This window comes from Castor canadensis, chromosome 13 (assembly GCF_047511655.1).
Source record: "Castor canadensis chromosome 13, mCasCan1.hap1v2, whole genome shotgun sequence".
NCBI classification, from domain to species: Eukaryota; Metazoa; Chordata; class Mammalia; order Rodentia; family Castoridae; genus Castor; species Castor canadensis.
In genome coordinates, this window is record NC_133398.1 from 70418077 (window position 1) to 70435336 (window position 17260).

General features: G+C 43.0%; 1 protein-coding gene across 2 annotated transcripts in view; it reads right to left on the reverse strand.

Moving 5' to 3' along the window:
• Kank1 (KN motif and ankyrin repeat domains 1) overlaps positions 1-16935 on the reverse strand; it is a 204263-nt gene extending 187328 nt beyond the window's left edge. For both annotated transcript variants that reach the window (XM_074051974.1, XM_074051971.1), the window contains exon 1: positions 16851-16935. The gene's annotated coding sequence lies outside the window, so the exon portion shown is untranslated. The remainder of the gene's footprint in view (positions 1-16850) is intronic.
• Positions 16936-17260: the final 325 nt, after the last annotated feature.

A 17260-nucleotide genomic window follows, 5' to 3' on the forward strand; every position in this document is an offset into this window, starting at 1 on the left:
CAGCAGCCTGTGTCACCAGTGGAAGGTTGGTCCACTTTAGAAGTCAGCCAAGCAGAAGAGATCTCAACATTCTCATGAAAATTACAGGACCTATCCTAGACTCCTGCCTAAATAAGGGGTCTGCCTCCCCCGACATATCATACAAACGCCTGCTGGGGAAGCTGTAGCAACAGTCAAAATGTCAGAAGTTCTGAATCACCCTGACATGCAGGTGTTAAATAAACAACTGAAGCACTGAAGTTCTGTACCTTACATCACAGTATGTCATTTGCCATCTTTCTTCAAAGAACTGACTTTACACTTTTCAAATGATAAGGTATAATAAGCAACAGCTCTACAATTTCACTTTTTAAACACAAATGCCAGAATGGATTTTATTTTATTTTCATTTTCAAATTTTTATTTTCATTTACAGGCTTCATTTCTACCTTCTCTTGACAACTTTATCCACCTTTAATTGGTCGCCAAAGCCATATCAATACAGGCAAACAAACAAAAATTAGTTGACCAATAAGACAGCAACATGTGAAAAATCTAGATTTAAAGAAATGTAATTTTTCTTTTTTGGGGGGTGGGACTGGAGTTTGAACTCAGTGTTTAAATATAATTGCAAAGCAGGCACTCTACTTCTTGAACACGCCTGTCGTCTGTTTTGCTTTGGTTATTTTGGAGATAGGACCTCACGAACTACTTGCCCAGGCTGGCCTTGAACTGTGATCCATTCTATCTCAGTCTCCCAAGTAGTTAGGATTATAGGCGTGAGCCACAGGTATCCAGAAAGATATGTGATTTTTTTTTTTCATTGCTGAGGATTGGAACCAGGGCCTAAGATATGTAATTTACTGACTAAAATACAGATCTAGACTCTAGAGAGACAAGTGGAAAGTTACTAAGTTGTGGGTACAGCTCTCTAGCTCATAAAAAATTAATCAATCGTATCCAAAAAGCAGACCTTGTTTTCCATATCTAGGCAGATTTCTGAGGCCATATTTTCAAAATAAAACCCCAACTGCAAATTTAATCAACTCTAAAAACTTGTTTCTGAATTGGCATAAAGGCCATTAAACCTTTTTGAATTAAATATGGTTTTCCATTATGGTAAACTATGTTTTGCTGCCCTCCCTAAAAGAAGTTTCTACCACTCCCCATTGTTACATGACTTATAATGTTTCCAGATGGGAGAATTAATTACACTTCTCTAGCCATTGTTGGCACACTTAGCCATATGACTTGCTTCAGCCAGCTGAATGCAAGTAGAAGTGACATTCAAGCAGAAGAGTTAACAGCCATGGATGGATTGGTCATTTCCTTTCTTAGCCTCTGCCATGAGAGTATGTCCCAAAGTGGGGCTGCTCACACACTCAACCCACATCTAAAATAAAGATCCTGGCAGTGGAGCCTCACTGTCATGTTAGAGATGAACAAGAAATAAAAATATGTTGGTTTAAGCCACTGAGCATCATCTAGTCTAAGGTGAATGATGAAACCACAGCATTTTAAAAACTGTTTGAACAATCAGTGAAATATTAATACCTAGAGCAGCCTAAAGAAGGTAGACTGATGTGCAGGTCTTACTGTCAGTGAATTTTCAGGATAACTATTTGCATAATAAATATAATAAACAGAAACTAACCTCTGCCTTTTTCTAATTACAGTTTTTCCCTTATAAATATTGCTTTAGGGGAGAGAGAACACTTAAGCCACTGGTTTGGCTGACCTTTAGAAGACCTTGACAAGAACAATAGTAAGTTCAAAGAAGACCTGGTCCAGCAACTCACCCTTCCACAGGCATGTAATTAATGTCTAACTGATGGGGGATAAAACAAGCATCAAGGTTATAAACTTAACTGGCAAACCAGTCTCCTGGCAAAAGGAGGAAATATAATTGTCTGCGATTTTTATGGGATGTAGAAATCACTTAAAAAAAAAAAAGTCCCAAGTTCTCTTTTAGCTTTTTGTATTAGTTTCTGCCTGGAAATCTTACCAAGATTTGATGACTAATTGTTTTTCAAATCATCAATTAATACAGAGCTCGATGAAAATTGCTAGAGCACTTAAAACTTTTTATCTAGAAGCCAAAGAAAAATAACACCCAAAGTCAAGACTCTTTTCATAGCTATTCTGATAAAAACACACATAAATTTACTTAAAACCCAATTTCTGCAGGAAAAATACCCCATAACACCTCTTGAAAATTTGTGGTGGATCTTGGCAAATTGGAAAATTGGAAAGGAGAAACTCAGGGTACTTACTAGAACTAGACTGACAAACTGTCATACCCAGGGGCTATGGTGAGAGTCAGTTTTAATTGGGAGAGAACATCTGAGGGGAAAAAAAAAGGCACAGTTGTAATGCCCACTATAAAAAGTTCAAGGGCAGTGCTCAGACACCACATACATAGGCCAAGTCTGGGTTCACAGACCATCCAAAATGTCCAGAGTCTGGGAGAGAGATATGCTACGCTCTGCTTTGTAAAGTCCTGAATCTGGTGGCCCACAGTTCTATCAGTGTTAGCAAGAACATAACAGATGCAGGACAGCTATGTGAATTGCTAAATTCACACCAACTTAGGACCAATATTCCTTGTAATTTGGTACAAAGAGTGGTGACCAGAAAGTATAAATTTTCATGCATTTAGGAAATTATCCCACAACCTCAAATGATGTAAGGGCACTGCTCCCTCTACAAGACTAGTTTGTGGTAGGTCTTCGTAAGACCATTGCTAAGGAAGAGCTCAGCTAGAAACAGGATCAAGCTACTAAGATGCGCTTTTGGAAGCACACATGAGAAAGCCTGATTTAGTTCAGAAGGGACAAAGAATTCCCTGGGGACACTCTTTACTCAATCAAAACAGTGGCTGGAAAAGTCAAAGAAAGCAGAAATGGGGCAAGAGAGCATGTGAAAGGATGGCAAACCTTTCCTCTCCACCCCTACCTCTCTTAAGAAAATCCATCCATCCTTAGACTTGTCTGCTCTATTTTTTTCTACAGGAGCTTAGCCTCTGACCACAGCAGACTGGACCATGGTAGATTTCTATCCCCAGAGGAGAAACAAGGAGGAATAGCTAAGTCAGTCAGGAGAGAAGGCTAGAAACTCTGAATTTATAACGTCTAAAAAAGGACTATGGTTTAAAATGGAAAGTCGTGGACCAGCTGGGCCCATGCTCTTGGGTTCCACTGCGTTCCTTCCAATGTGTTCTTGTTATTAGTGCTGGTTTGTTTAGTCAATCAGTTTTTTTTTTTTTTTGGCAGGGGGGGGAACAATATTCCATATTTACTTAATTTATTTTATTTTAAGTGATTTATTTAAAATTTTGTTTTAAGATGTTTGATCTTAGTAACTTTTTAAATTAAACAATTAGCACACATACATTAATGTACATAAATCTTAAATGTTTGTCTTTATGAATTAATTCTTACAAACAAAGCACTTACATTGCCGGGTGCTGGTGGCTCATGCCTGTAATCCTAGCTAATCAGGAGGCAGAAATCAGTAGGATAAAGGTTCAAAGCCAGACCAGGCAAATAGTTGGCAAGACCCAATCTCCAAAATATCCAACACACACACACACACACACCCCACATGCCTGGCAGGGTGGCTCAAGTGGTAGAGTATCTGTTTAGCATGCACGAAGCCCCAAGTTCAAACCTAAGTACCATCCAAACAAAACAAAACAAAATCTATGTTATCAGTACCTAAATCAAAGATACAGTACATTACCAGGCCCACAGGAGTTGCCCCCATCTCACTCCTCAGTACTTCCCTGCTCCAGTTCTTGCTCTGCTCTGGCTTCTGTCACCATAGTAAGTTGTCTCCTCTTGAGCTTCGTATGAATGAAATAATACAACATGTAGCTACTTCTGGCTTCTTTTACTTGATATATCATCTCTGAGATTTGTCCATGTCATTCTGTAAAGCAGTACGTTGCACTTTTCTGTTGCTGGGCAGTACTCCATTGATGAGCTATACCACAATTGTCTTTCTTTTACCATTGTGAAGATTTAGGTTGTTTCTAATTGGCACTATTATGGATATTCTTTCATTTGTTTGTTTACTTTGCTTTGAACTCAGGGCTTTGCACTTGCTAAGCAGGCACTCTACCACTTGAGCCACACCTCCAGCCCTTTTTGCTCTAGTTATTTTGGACATAGGGGCTCACTTTTTTTTTTTTTTGCTAAGGACAGTCTGAACTGCAATCCTCCTATTTTAAGCTTCCACCATGTCCGGCAATTGGTTGAGATGGGGTCTCATGAACTTTTTTTGCCCAGGCTGGCCTGAAACTGTGACCCTCCTGATCTCATCCTCCCAAGAAGCTAGGATTACAGGCATGAGCCACTGTAACATCTGTAACTCAGATGTTACAAGCATTCTTATAAATGTTTTTGGTGCACATGTATGCTCATTCCTATTGAGGATGTATGTTCAGGAGTGTAACTGCTGAGTCACAGGACATGTGCTCAGTACATGAGTTATAATTCCAAATTGCTTTCCACAGTGGTTAAACCATCTATAGTTCCACCAGAGCGTGAGACTTTGAGCTTCTCTATGTCTGGGTTAATATTTGGTTACCAGGAATATCTTATTTGTTTGTTTTTTAAATTTCAGTTATTGCAGGGGGTATGGATTGGTATTTCATAGTAGTCTTAATTTACATTTCCCTGATGAGTACTAAATGCTTTTCGTTCAATTTTAACACTGACTTTTATTTTTCTTACTGATTTGTAGTTGTTCTTTACAAGTTCTGGATAACTTTGTTAGAGAAATGTATATGACAAATATTTTCTTTATGATTTGCCTCTTTTACTCTCTTAACTTGCACTGCTGAATGAGAGCTCTTTTTTTTTTTGGTGGGACTGGAGTTGAACTCAGGGCTTTGTGCTTGCAAAGCAGGTGCTTTGCCACTTGAGCCATGCCTCAAGTCTATTTTGCTCTGGTTATTTTGGAGATGGAGTCTCATGATCTATTTACCTGGGCTGGCTTGAGCCTTGATCCTCCCAAACTCAGCCTGCCAAGGAGCTAGCATTACAGGCATGAGCCACCAGTGCCCAAGGAAAGCTCTTAATTTTAATGACTATGAGAACAAGCAATACTTTTTGTTCACATGTGCCTCTGGGTCTCCCCAGTCAAACCCCTGCATTTGGCTGATGTAGTGAATGGAACCAAGCCTTCGGGTGAGCCCTGAAAGTATAAATACAATGTAACCAATAGTGTGCCCATAGTTTATCAAATGCTTAACAACCAATAGTGTGCCCATAGTTTATGCATGACACTCTGGAAACCTTGTTACAGATGATGAGTGGTTTGCACCACAGGCCCTTTGAGCTCCAGCGGAGCTCTGCACAACCAGCATCCTATAGGTATTTCTCAGAAAACATGGTCAAAGCACCAATTTGGAATCCCAAAATGAATCTCATTACTCCTCATCCCAATTCTCTACTAGCCAATGCTCTAACCTCAACAGCTGCCCAGCAATCCATCACCAGGAATCCCTTAATCCTAAACACCAGTATAAGTCCTATGTGAGTGTAAGGCTCACACATCTATTATCTCACAGATCTTCCCAGCTCCTCTGTGACATAGCCTCATTAGTTCCACCCTGCAAGCAGAAAAAGATTGTTCTGCTCAGCAAACTTGGTTAAGAGGTTATAGAGAGAGGAAGGTGATGGTACTTCAGGGAGTGGGTGTGTCCTATAAAACCCAGGTGACCTAAGCCTGGTTCTATCCTTTTACTTCCTGCCAGAGTTCTGCTTCTCTGGTCCACTGTGGTCTCACTAGAGTTACAAATCTTTCCCTGCTCCTCTGGCGAGAAGCACACAGGCAGCTCTTTGGAGATGTTCCTGCGGAGTTTTAATCAGGAAATCCTATATCCTGAGTCTTCCTTCTTCACCTTACCTCCCTGCCCCCCCCCCATCCCTTGCCCACAAACTCTTCAGGACACATTTAACATGGCAAAATGACATCCATGCTTCTTTCCAAACACAGAAAAGCAAAAGAAACATGCCCAGCAAGAAACAGTAGAGTCCAGACCCTAGGATCCAAGTTCCTAGTCATTGTATTATATTCAACTAGACTCCCTCAACCTCCATTCCCAAAATAAAGGTATAAATGGTGAACAAATGAGGAAGGAAAAGCTACCCTGGGATCTTGAGAGTCATGGAGAGGGAGGGAGATGCTCAAGGTGAAGCTGTTTGCATGGATTTGGTGCCCCCAGCCTCACCTGCAATACAGACAACAAGTGAACAGCAGCTTTAAGTGAGGACCTAATCAGAAGGGCCTCATTTACAGGTAAGCACAGTTAGATGTGAGGCTAGAGGTTCACAACCTGTTTTATTAAAGGCTCCCAAGAAAATGATTTACAAATTTTATAAACTTCAGACCCCTTAAGCAGTATTTCCTCCTTTTGCTACTAAAGCTGACAAAACAGGAAACAGTCTTTTCCACTGTACCAAAAGTACTTTATGGAATGGTCTGGGGCTAGTCAAGAGTCCTCAAGGCCTAATTACTCATTTTTTACATTAAGAGGAGAATCACTGGCACACCCTTCCCGACAGGCAGAGCAGAGTCCAGACAGAACATAACTTCTGTTTCTGAGTGAGAGGGGTTCAGGTTCTCTGGAAAAGCTCCAGAGCACAAGGGCTTTCACTAAAGGGAGGCAAGACCTTCCAATAAGGTTTTCCTGTTTCCCCCAGTACCCAAGCTGGAGTCTTCTGTTTCCTGAGCATGGCTAAAATGAACCTGCAAAAGAAAAGTTCTTTCTCTATTATCCTAAAAACTGATCAAATTCTCCTGACTAAGCAAGTGCACTGAATATTGGAAGCATAAGTTGTAGCTCTCCTCATGACCTGGAGTTCACAGAAGGAAAGGAAGGTGTGTGTTGGAGGGAGTGGTAGAGAACAAAAACCAGGTTCGGGTGCACACTTGGCAGGTGGGGTCAAACCTCACTAGGACAACTCTCTTTATAATGTAAATGTTTAAACTTTAGCTAAGGGAAGCAGGAAATTCCTCCTCACCTAAAGGTAGCCACCACACAGTGGGCACTAAGCCAGGGTAACGGTGAGAGGTGTTAGTGCCTCAGGCAGACCCAACTGCCTTAGTATGCTACTGATAAAATGACACATGTGCATTCAACAAACATTTCTGACTGCCTGTGAAGGTCAACCTAACTACTCCACCACCACCACCACCACCACCACCACCCCTGCCACACCATAAAAAGCCCTGCTATTCCTTAAGCCAGTGTCTCTGTGCTGGCCTCCCACCCACATTTCTGTCATTCCCCGCATCATGACAACTCTCAGATGCTACTCTGCAGCCACAACTGCTCTCCTCCCCCATTTCTGGGAAAAAACTTAGCAGAACACAATTAAGTTTACATGATCTCATGGGGCTCTAGCCTTGAACTCACTCAACTTTAAAAAGTTTAAAAAAAAAATTTTTTTCCTAAGCAGTCAGTGATTTGAACTGCTTCTCCCAAAGTTACTGAAAGCATGCCAAGGCTGAGAAACTTTGTGATGAAGTAAGTATACGTCAACCATTTCTCTCCCAACTCTTTCCCTGCTAGGAGTTCAAACTCCTCTCACCCATGAATTATAATTCTGAAAAGAGGCAATGCCCCAAAGGTCAGGGCCTGCATTCCCCAAGACCCTTTACACTGTGACCCAGGATTTACTCTTGCCCAGTGGCTACACAGTACCTCCACAAGCCTCACAGGTGTGCCAGACCACACAGCATTGGCACCTTGCTCAGCAATACCCCTAATAGCATTTAAGGGAAGAGAGAATATATGCACAGAATAAGAACAAATTATGTGCATTGTTCAAGAGGCACACAATCTTTAAAAAGAATCATACAAAGTAGGTACCCTGAATAGAGGCTGAAGGAAGAAATTTCAAAAGGCCAACAAAAAAGAAATCAAAACAAGTTCAAGCACTCTAAATCATAGGTAAAGTTTCCAAGAAAACTACTCATTTTATTTTCTAAGAAGTAGGAAAACTTACAGCTCTGCCATTGAAACTTTGCAATAGCCAACTTAACCCTGGGTTGTCTTAAAACTTAAAAACAGAAGTCCCTTCTGCTTTTCCCCTTAAAAAATAATGTATCAGATGTTTTCACACATATGTGGAATCTAGAACTAAAATGAGGATGACGATAATTATAATAATGCGACATAAATGTTAAAGGCAGATACTGTGGGGAGGGATCCGTAGGAGGAGAAAGGAGAGGGGTGAAGAGGACTGAACAATGCTACAATACACACACACACACACACACACACACACACACACAATAATGAAGGAAGACAAGATAATGAAACTCAGCAAATACTGTTTGAAAAAGGTGGGGAGAGGGGCTAAGGAACTCTAATAGAGGCGGTGAACATGTTCAAAGTACACTGGAATTATCACAATGAAACACCTTTGTAACAAACTATTAATGTATGGTAATAAAAACAGTAAAATAAATAAACAACAATTTTAATTATGCATCAATTTTCTTTCATAGGTTCATGTGGAAATTTGATTCCAGGCCACTGCAAAGCATGACTCAGATAAAAATGTCACAGTGAAAGGCAACAATCTATCGATTTAACAAAACAGAAACGCTAAAACAGCATGATCAAAATTTCAGTTTTCAAGCATACTGATTACCTTAATTATAAAAATGAGCAGGGTTTGTTCATAAGTTTCAGCTCTTTAAACCTTTAGTAGATATAAATTCCTTGAAAAAAAGAAAAACCCATGGGAAATGAATTTTTTAGTATGGCGAAACAGAAGCACTCAATCAGTTAAGTAACTTATATAAAGTCTCTAGCTTTGTTGTTGTTGCTGGTTTTTGAGAAAGGGTATCACTACGTAGCCCAGAATGGCCTCAAACTCACGTTCTTCCTGTTTCAGCCTCCCAAGTTCGGGAATTACAGATGTGCACCACCACGCTCAGGTGTAGGTGAATTCTTTATCTGGCTTAGCTTTTTCTATTTTACTGTGCTAACAAGTAAAAAAAGAGTTCAAGCCTTTTTTGATTAATTAAAATAAGATGACAATAATAAGCAGTGGTGAGGATGTGAAGCAACTGGAACTCACACCCACTGCTCAGTATGAACCGATAAAACCACTTTGGTGGTGTCTGCTCCAGCTGAACTGGATGGGCCAACAATTCTACTCCTAGGCACAAATCCAAAATAAATGTGCACATATGCTCACCAGAAAGCATGCACAAAATCACTCATGACTGTACTGCTCATATTAGTCCAAAAGTGGAAACAGCAGGATAGTCACACAATGGAATACCATACACCAATGAGAAGGAACAACCCAAGACCACATACAACAACATGGATCAATCTTAGAAATATGACATGCGTCAGGCATGGCGGCTCACACCTCCTAGCTACTCAGGAGAAGGAGATCTGGAAGAATTAGGTTCGAGGCCAGCCTCCAGGCAAAAAGTTTGTGAGATCCCCATCTCAATCAAAGCTGGGCATGGTACCACACACCTGCCATCCCAACTGCTTGGGAAGCATAAATAGGAGTAGAAACCAATTATTTATTCTTAGTTTTCCTCAAGCTTAAAGAACAAACCTCAGCTGCACATGGTGGCACATGCTTGTAGTCCCAGCACTTGGGAGGCTGAGGCGGGAGAATGGAAATTTTGAGGCCAGCCTGGGCTACATAACAAGCATGTCTCAAAAAAAAGAGTGAACCAGTCAGAATTACCAAGAGAAACATGAGCAAATTCTAATTTAGCCAAACACATACTGCAGCTATCAAAAGATGTGCCTCTAAATCAAATCAAACTTATATAAAGAAACATCAAATGTAGTTTTATCTGCAATATGCAATAATTGCAAACCAGCAAGAGAAATAATAGTCTTTAGGTGCTCCTCAGGGGCTCAGATAATAGAAAAAAGGATTAGTGTGTCTTCTGAGAGTTAAATTAAGCCCCACTGCTCAATTCCATTAACTAAATGAATTAAAAAAAAAAAAACCCTCCAACCGTGTTCCAGGGTTCCTGACATGCTCTATAATGTATAATTGCCTGCAATTAGCTGATTGCTTCTGTAATGAGAATAGCACAAGGACAGTGGTTTCCAACAGGTCCTTCTGTGTGCGCATCCACATCCATGCTCACAGTGTACCTGCTGCAAGGTTCTTCTTTAGTGAGAACAGCATTTGCTTCCAGCAGTCACATTATATTGTGGCACTTATATAGGCAAAGTACAAAGAAGGAAAAAGCAAACAGGTCTGAGTGTAAAAGCCAAAAAGGAAATAAGAACTGTCTGGCACACTACCTGCTAAACTCACCAAAGGTAGGTGCTCACAGACAATCCCACCCCCAGTAGCTAGAGTGTTTCAGTAAGAGCCTCACCATCAAGCTCCCAAATTCAAGGCAAATCCCTTGTTTTTCTTCATTGCCTTCCCCCAAATACACACACTCTCCAACAGATCTGAATTTTCAAAGCTCTACAGTCTTGTAAAGAATGGAATGCAACATTAAAATCATAGAGAAAACTGCTGATGGTGTGGCTCTACTGGTAGAGTGTCTGCCTAGCAAGCATGAAGCCCCAAGTTCAAACCCCAGTGCTGTCAATCAATCAATCAATCAATGACCAAAATTATAGACGACTAAAAATCATCAGATAAAAACATAATAAATAAAAATTGGGAGGCGGAGTAGAGAGAGGTATGAGGTAATATCAATTCCACTGCTTCCCTACAAGGAGTTAACAGATATTGTTAAATTTGTGAAATCAAACATAAACTACAGCAGTTTAAAAAGAAGGCTGCAAATTCTTTAACACTCCTCCCAACAAGAAGTGGGTCTATGTCCCCTCCCCTAGCATCTGAGCAGGTGCTGTATCTGGTCCAACCAAAACAGTGTGTAAAATGGATGTTACATAACATGTGAGGCAAAGTCATAAAAGGCCATGAAATGTTCAACTGGCTTATCGTGGGGTGTGATGGTTAAATTTATGTGTGAACTTGGAGGTTGTTTTTGGAGGAGGTTAACATGTAAATTTGGTTCTAGGAAGAAAAGCACATCACCCTCCATAATGTGGACAGGCCTCACCAATCAGCTAAAGGCCTGAAGAGAACAGAAAACTCAGCCTCCTTGAGCAAGAACGAATTCTCCAGCAGAACTTCCTTGGTTTTCATCTGTACCGTGGGCTGCATATGCTGGCCTCCACTACAGATTTTAGACTAGCAAGCCTCCAAACTTGGGCGAGCCAGTTTCTTATTTGAAAAAATTCACACACACACACACACACACACACACACACACACACACACAATCACCATGTTTGTGTTGTGGTCAGCAGTCAGTACTGAGCCAGCCCTCCAGCTGCCCCACTAGCACATAAAACCCAGAGTAAAATGTTCTTAGACCCTCCAGAGAGAGGTCCACAACAACTGGAGGCCACGAGCTGAATCATCCAGCCATACCCTGTCCTGAGCCACAATATTCAACCATCTTTAAGTCACTAAATTTTAGGGTAATTTGTTTTAATAACAGCCACCAGAAGACCTAAAAACAGAAATTGCAGTTATCACATTTAAAGAATTGTGGTCCAGCTGGGATCCGAGAGAAGTGATAGCTTTTAGTGTTCATTTTAAACCCTTTCTTTGTTGTTTGCAGTAGTCACACTGAGAAAGAATTAGAAATTTTAAAATTCAGCAATTAAGAAATAGTCAACATAGTGAACGAGCCATTCTTCCAAGTGTTCTTGATGCTGGGCAGGTCTGTGAGGAACTCAATCAACAGAGTTAGTTTGAACTCACTTAATCCTCACAGTAAACCCTACAAAGGAGGTGCTTTGCTATCCCCATGGATTTTTTTTTTCTCTATTAATTTACTTGCTTATTGACATTTATTTTTGTGGCGCTGGGGTGTGAACTTAGAGTCTGGGCTTGCTAGGCAATCACTTCACCACCTGAGTCATACCTCAGTCCTGTTTTGTTTTGCTTTTTGAGCTGTGTGTTCCACTCTGTAGCCCACGCTGATCTCAAAGTTGGAATCCTACTGTCTCAGCCTCCTGAGTAGTGAGGAATTATAAGCCTCTACCCCAACACCAGCTTATTATTCCTGTTTCACAGATGGGAAACTGAGGCACAGAGAGGTTCAATAACCTGGCAAAGGTCACACAGCAAAAGACAGATCATAAATTCCAATTAAGTGGTCTGAGTCCAAAGCTACAATATTTACACAAAGATCATCAGGCTTACTTGGCAGTCAAAACTCAATGGACAAAGGACACAATCTCAAATTGCCATTGCCCTGGCTCTCCAAGAACGTGACTGGCCAGGCTGTTATGTGTGAAGCAGTACCAACCACCTTCCATTTTCTAAAGCTATTGCCCAAATGGGATGCACACTTTTCTAGCCCACTCCCCCAAAATATCACCCAGCTCCTTTCCTCAACATGAACTTCTCCCTGGTTCCCGCTCTAAAGTGAGCCATTTGTACCAATATCGGGGAATTCCATCCTTTCTGTGTCTTTCTCTCTCTCCACCTGCTATGAACTCTGAGGGTTTGTCTCTGAACTACCCCAACACAGCCTCACATGTGAGAGAAATATAACTACTGTTTACTAACGCTAACAGATATTGGCTTATTCTAAATGAAGGTTTTATTTATTTATTTTTTGGTGGTGCTAGGGTGTGGACTCAGGTCCTCATGCTGGCAAGACAGGTGCTCTCTCACTTACATGAGCCACTCCACCAGCCTGTTAGGGAAATTTTCACTGAATTTTATCTAAGATGACAAGGTGGAGGGGAGTTAAGAGCCACAACTAGGCAAAGCAGCAGTCCACCAATCCTAATCTCTGCAAAAGCCCCAACAAACCCACAATGCTGTCTTGCATGTACAAAACAGCTCTCTCCCAAGAGCTCCAAGTAACTTTGGCTGCCTTTATATTAGTTAGGTTGTTTTACCATCCTCCAGAAGAGTGGCAGGGAGCCCAGCCTCACTCCCACCATCAGAGAGGCTCACTTTCTCCCTCAGAATGCTCAGTGGTCCCTATCTTCAGAGAGATCTGCTCCCCAACCAATTTCTGAAGACCCCATAAAGTTCAGCCTATGTCTTACTGTGCAAAGAAGCCACTCTTCAGCATCCAGACAGGAAAGATCTCCTCTGATTCAGAACTCAAATAAGCACAATATTTATTGAAAAGGTTAAAGTCTCCTTTTTCATGTAGAAGAATTTTACCTGGTATTTTAAATTTTATATATAATTTCTGGACAACAACAAGAACAAAAAAGAAAAACACTACTTGATACTGAGTCTTCTTTTATCCCCTAAAGCTTCTGACTCAGCACCTCTTGCCACAAGTATTACATAAAGAAAAACTGCACATGATAGGTAAATGAAAGTGCAAGAGAAGTTCAAGTTATGTTATTTGTAAAGAAGCTATCTGGGTTGACCTCACCAGAGTTTTCAGAACTGCAAGTTAAGTTGCTGTATTAACAAATTAAAGATGTACTTAATCAATTCCACCCTAGTTCCTAGCACAAGTCAAGCCTCTGGCTAGCAGTGTAACAATAAGGATTCAGAACCATAAAAAAAGGGAAATACCTATTTTATGGGACATACGAGAAAGAGAGAAAAAAACTGTATGCACAAAGACTTTATCTGCACCAATACATAGTAAAATTCCAAAAATTAACACACATTTCCAATGATGGTATGATTATTATTACATGAAAGTAATTAAAACTTCAAGGAGACTGAAAGAATGTTAAGATAGTATGTTAAGAAACAATGACAAACAATGCAAAATGGGCTCTGGAGGCTTATGCCTGTAATCCTAGCTACTTGGGAGGCTGAGATTGGGAGGATCCTGTTTCAAAGCCACTCCACGAAAATAGTTTGCAAGACCCCCCAAGTCCAATAAGCAGAGAAGACAAGACTGGAGGTGTGGCTCAAGTGGCAGAGCAACTGCTTTGCAAGCACAAAGACCTGAGTTCAAACCCTAGTCCCACCAAAAAAAAAAAAGAGTATTAGACCCATGACTTCATACAGACAGACAGAAACACTGCTACAGATCTGCTTTTGCTATAGATCTGCCTTTACAGTTTAAGAAGGCCAGGACAGAACTCTCCTACACCACAAAACCACTTTGGAAATCTACTTGACCAAAACTTCTAACCTGAACATTAGTTTGGAATTCAGAATTCTATTCCTGAGTACACACCCAGTATGAGTTTGCATATGTACACATGTAGGTATGCTCAAAGTTGTATTTGCCACAGATAAAAACTGCAAACTGCTCAAATGCCCTTCAACCCTAGATTAAATAAACTATCATACTGTTAGACAATGGAACATGAGGTAGCCATGAAGATGACTGAATATTATAGCAGCAACATAGGTGAGTCTTGCAAACAAGATTGTAAGAAGATGTATGTACCTCATGATTGCACGTATAGAGCATAAAAGCAGGCAAAGCCGATCTACAGCTGGCAATGATGGGGTCTGGGGCTGCACTTACAACGTTGTTTTTTGATCTGGGTACTTGTTATAGGTTATTGACTTTGTGACAATTGGTCATGTTGTAAGTTTATAATCCATATATTCTGAATAGTTTAATTTTTAAAATACTTTAAAAAGAAAAAAAAATGAGATGGCATAAGCCAAGTTGCCTATGCCATAGGCATAAAATTTCCTGTAACACTCGCAATCAAGGAGGCTTCTTTAAATGATTGGGGGTGCAGGAGAAGCATAGTTTGGAGAACTTCAACTCTGCCCACTAACACTAATTTTCAAAACATGCACAAGTAATCCAACAAAAGCCAGGTGGAGTGTCTCTTGGGAAGACCCACTTTGCTGCTTCTGAAGGTGCAGCCCCCAACAGACCTCACCTCCCATTCGTGCTGCCCCACACTTCTAGTCATTCCCCACCTCCCTAATTCCTCCTCCTCCCTGGATGAGCTCATGAACTCACCGGACTATTTGTGAACAAATGCTGATTCGCACAAAATAATGAGCCTCTATAAATATCTGTGGTTTCTTTCTTTAGGCCCCGTTTGAACGATTTTTTTAAAGTATTTTTAAGGGCTGGAGTGTAGCACTTATTCATCCCAAGCAAAGAAAAAAAACAAAAACTTTTAACCTGCAGTCCTTTTTTGCCTAACACCTCTCCCAAACACACACACACACACACACACACACAGCAGAACTAATGAATGATTTGTGGATGAGGCAAATATAGAGCACAGACAGATCACCAAACGCACCCCTGGGGTTTGGATAAAACGCATTCCCAATGTGTGTATCTTTAAAGGAGCAATTATTCCTCCACAGGCCGCTTCTCCTCCATCCTTAGACTTTTTAATCTCCCCACAGGACTGCCCATACTTAATTTTTCTTCAACTGACTCAGCGCACACAGCACCTTTGCCCAAACCAATTAACAGTAAAAGGACCAACGTGAATCATCTCTCTTGTCACTCAATCTCTATCACAGGTAGCTACCTTAAAAACTAAGGCGTAGGAATGAGGAGGCAGAAATGGGAACGGATTAGTGAGAACGGGGTATGGGGGGAGGGGCAATGAAAATACTATGGATGATTGACTGCATAACTTAGTGAATATACTAAAAGCCACTGAATCATGCACGTTAAGAGGGTACATTTACTATATGTTTATTACATCTCAAATGTTTAAATAAAACCGAAGTGCCCAATATTTTAGTAAAAAAACACTGGATGAAAAGAGACACTAGCAGATAGACAACTAAGGACCATCTAAAACTCAAGGCGAATAAACTAAAAGTAAGCAAGGAAGCCCTGATTTCCACCCAGCTGAAGAGGTGGGGAGTATGAAGGTGGGCCGAGGAAATGAACGATTATATATCTGAGTGATTAACCTTCCCCGGTTAATCTTATCCTATAGGGTAACTCATTAACACTACCACGAGCTGGCACTCGGCAGAGAGACATACAGAAAGTGAGCGCTGGGGGACGCCATTGATTGTTGCCGCTGGCACGACCAAGGCCTTCACCAGATCACCCTGTGCGGCACAGCTCTCGCAGACCTGCAGGACCTGCCACGAAAAGTTGCCTCCAAAAGTTCCACGGCAACCCAGAGGAAGGGGGATGAACAATCACGCGAAGAAGTGGACTGCCTTGAGGGAGTGACTGCCGAAGTGACACGGAAGAGGGAGCGTTCAGGGATCAAGTCCGTTTAAAGACGCTTGCACTCTCCCTGGAGCTGACACCGCAAGTACCCGGGCCGGCCTGGGCGGTCCCCAAAGGCCCGGAGAGCCTGAGCGATCACACCCCTCCCCCACCTCCTGGCCCTTGCAACCCGGGCCAGAGTCATCTCGGAGTCGGCTGAGGGCGACCCGAGGCCACCTGCCGCTCTAGGGCGGCGGATAAAGGGGTCCTGACCGCCACTCCCTCTAGGGGAGAGACGCCTCAGAGAAAGTTGCTGCAACCCACCCCGGGCTAAGCAGGGGCCCGGAGGCCACCCAAGGGCCAGCGTGCGGGGACTTGGGGTCGGGAGGCACCACACCTTCCCGCCCACAAGCCCGGCCCATACTTCCCGCTGCCCGGAGCCCCGGGCGCTGCGCTCCCTCTCTGAGCTGCACCGCCGCAACGCACGCCAAACTTGGCGACCGTGGAGGCGAATCCACCTCTCGGACCCCCTCCTTGGGACCGCCCTGAGGCCGCCGGGGTAACCCGGCGAGCGGGAGCCCGCGGGTCCACCGCCACGGTCGCCGTGCGTCCCCAGCGCGCGCCAAGTTTGCTGGACTAGGCGCGGGGGCCGGCCAGAAGCAGGAGTTGGAGATTGGGCCCCCCTCCCCGAGCCAACCCGGCCAAGGAAAGGGGTGCAGCGCAGCCCCCCGCGCACTCACCTGCAGCAGCTCGCCGGGACCAGCGACGCGGAGCGGGCGCCTCGCTCGCGGGCTCTGTCGGCCGCGGCCCGGAGCTCGGGGGAGGGGCGGGGCGGAGGGGCGGGGCCGCGGCCGGCAGCGCCAGAATTAAACCCGGCGTGCCGCAGCTGCGCGCACCGCAGCCTCTGCCAGGGCCGTCACGCCGCGGGGCCAGCACGCCCCACAGGCCGCGTCGGGACTCCTGGAACGCAGCGGAGTCTGGGGGACCCGCTGCCCGGCTACGTCCGACCCAGAGGAAACCCGGCTTGGCGCGGCGCTATGTACCCGCGGAACCGGCCCAGTGCGCCTGCGTGCCGTCCGGACTTCACCAGGCCGGCAGGGCACCTACGTGCACGTCGGCCTCCCGCCTCCTTGGTGGCTTTAATTTACCA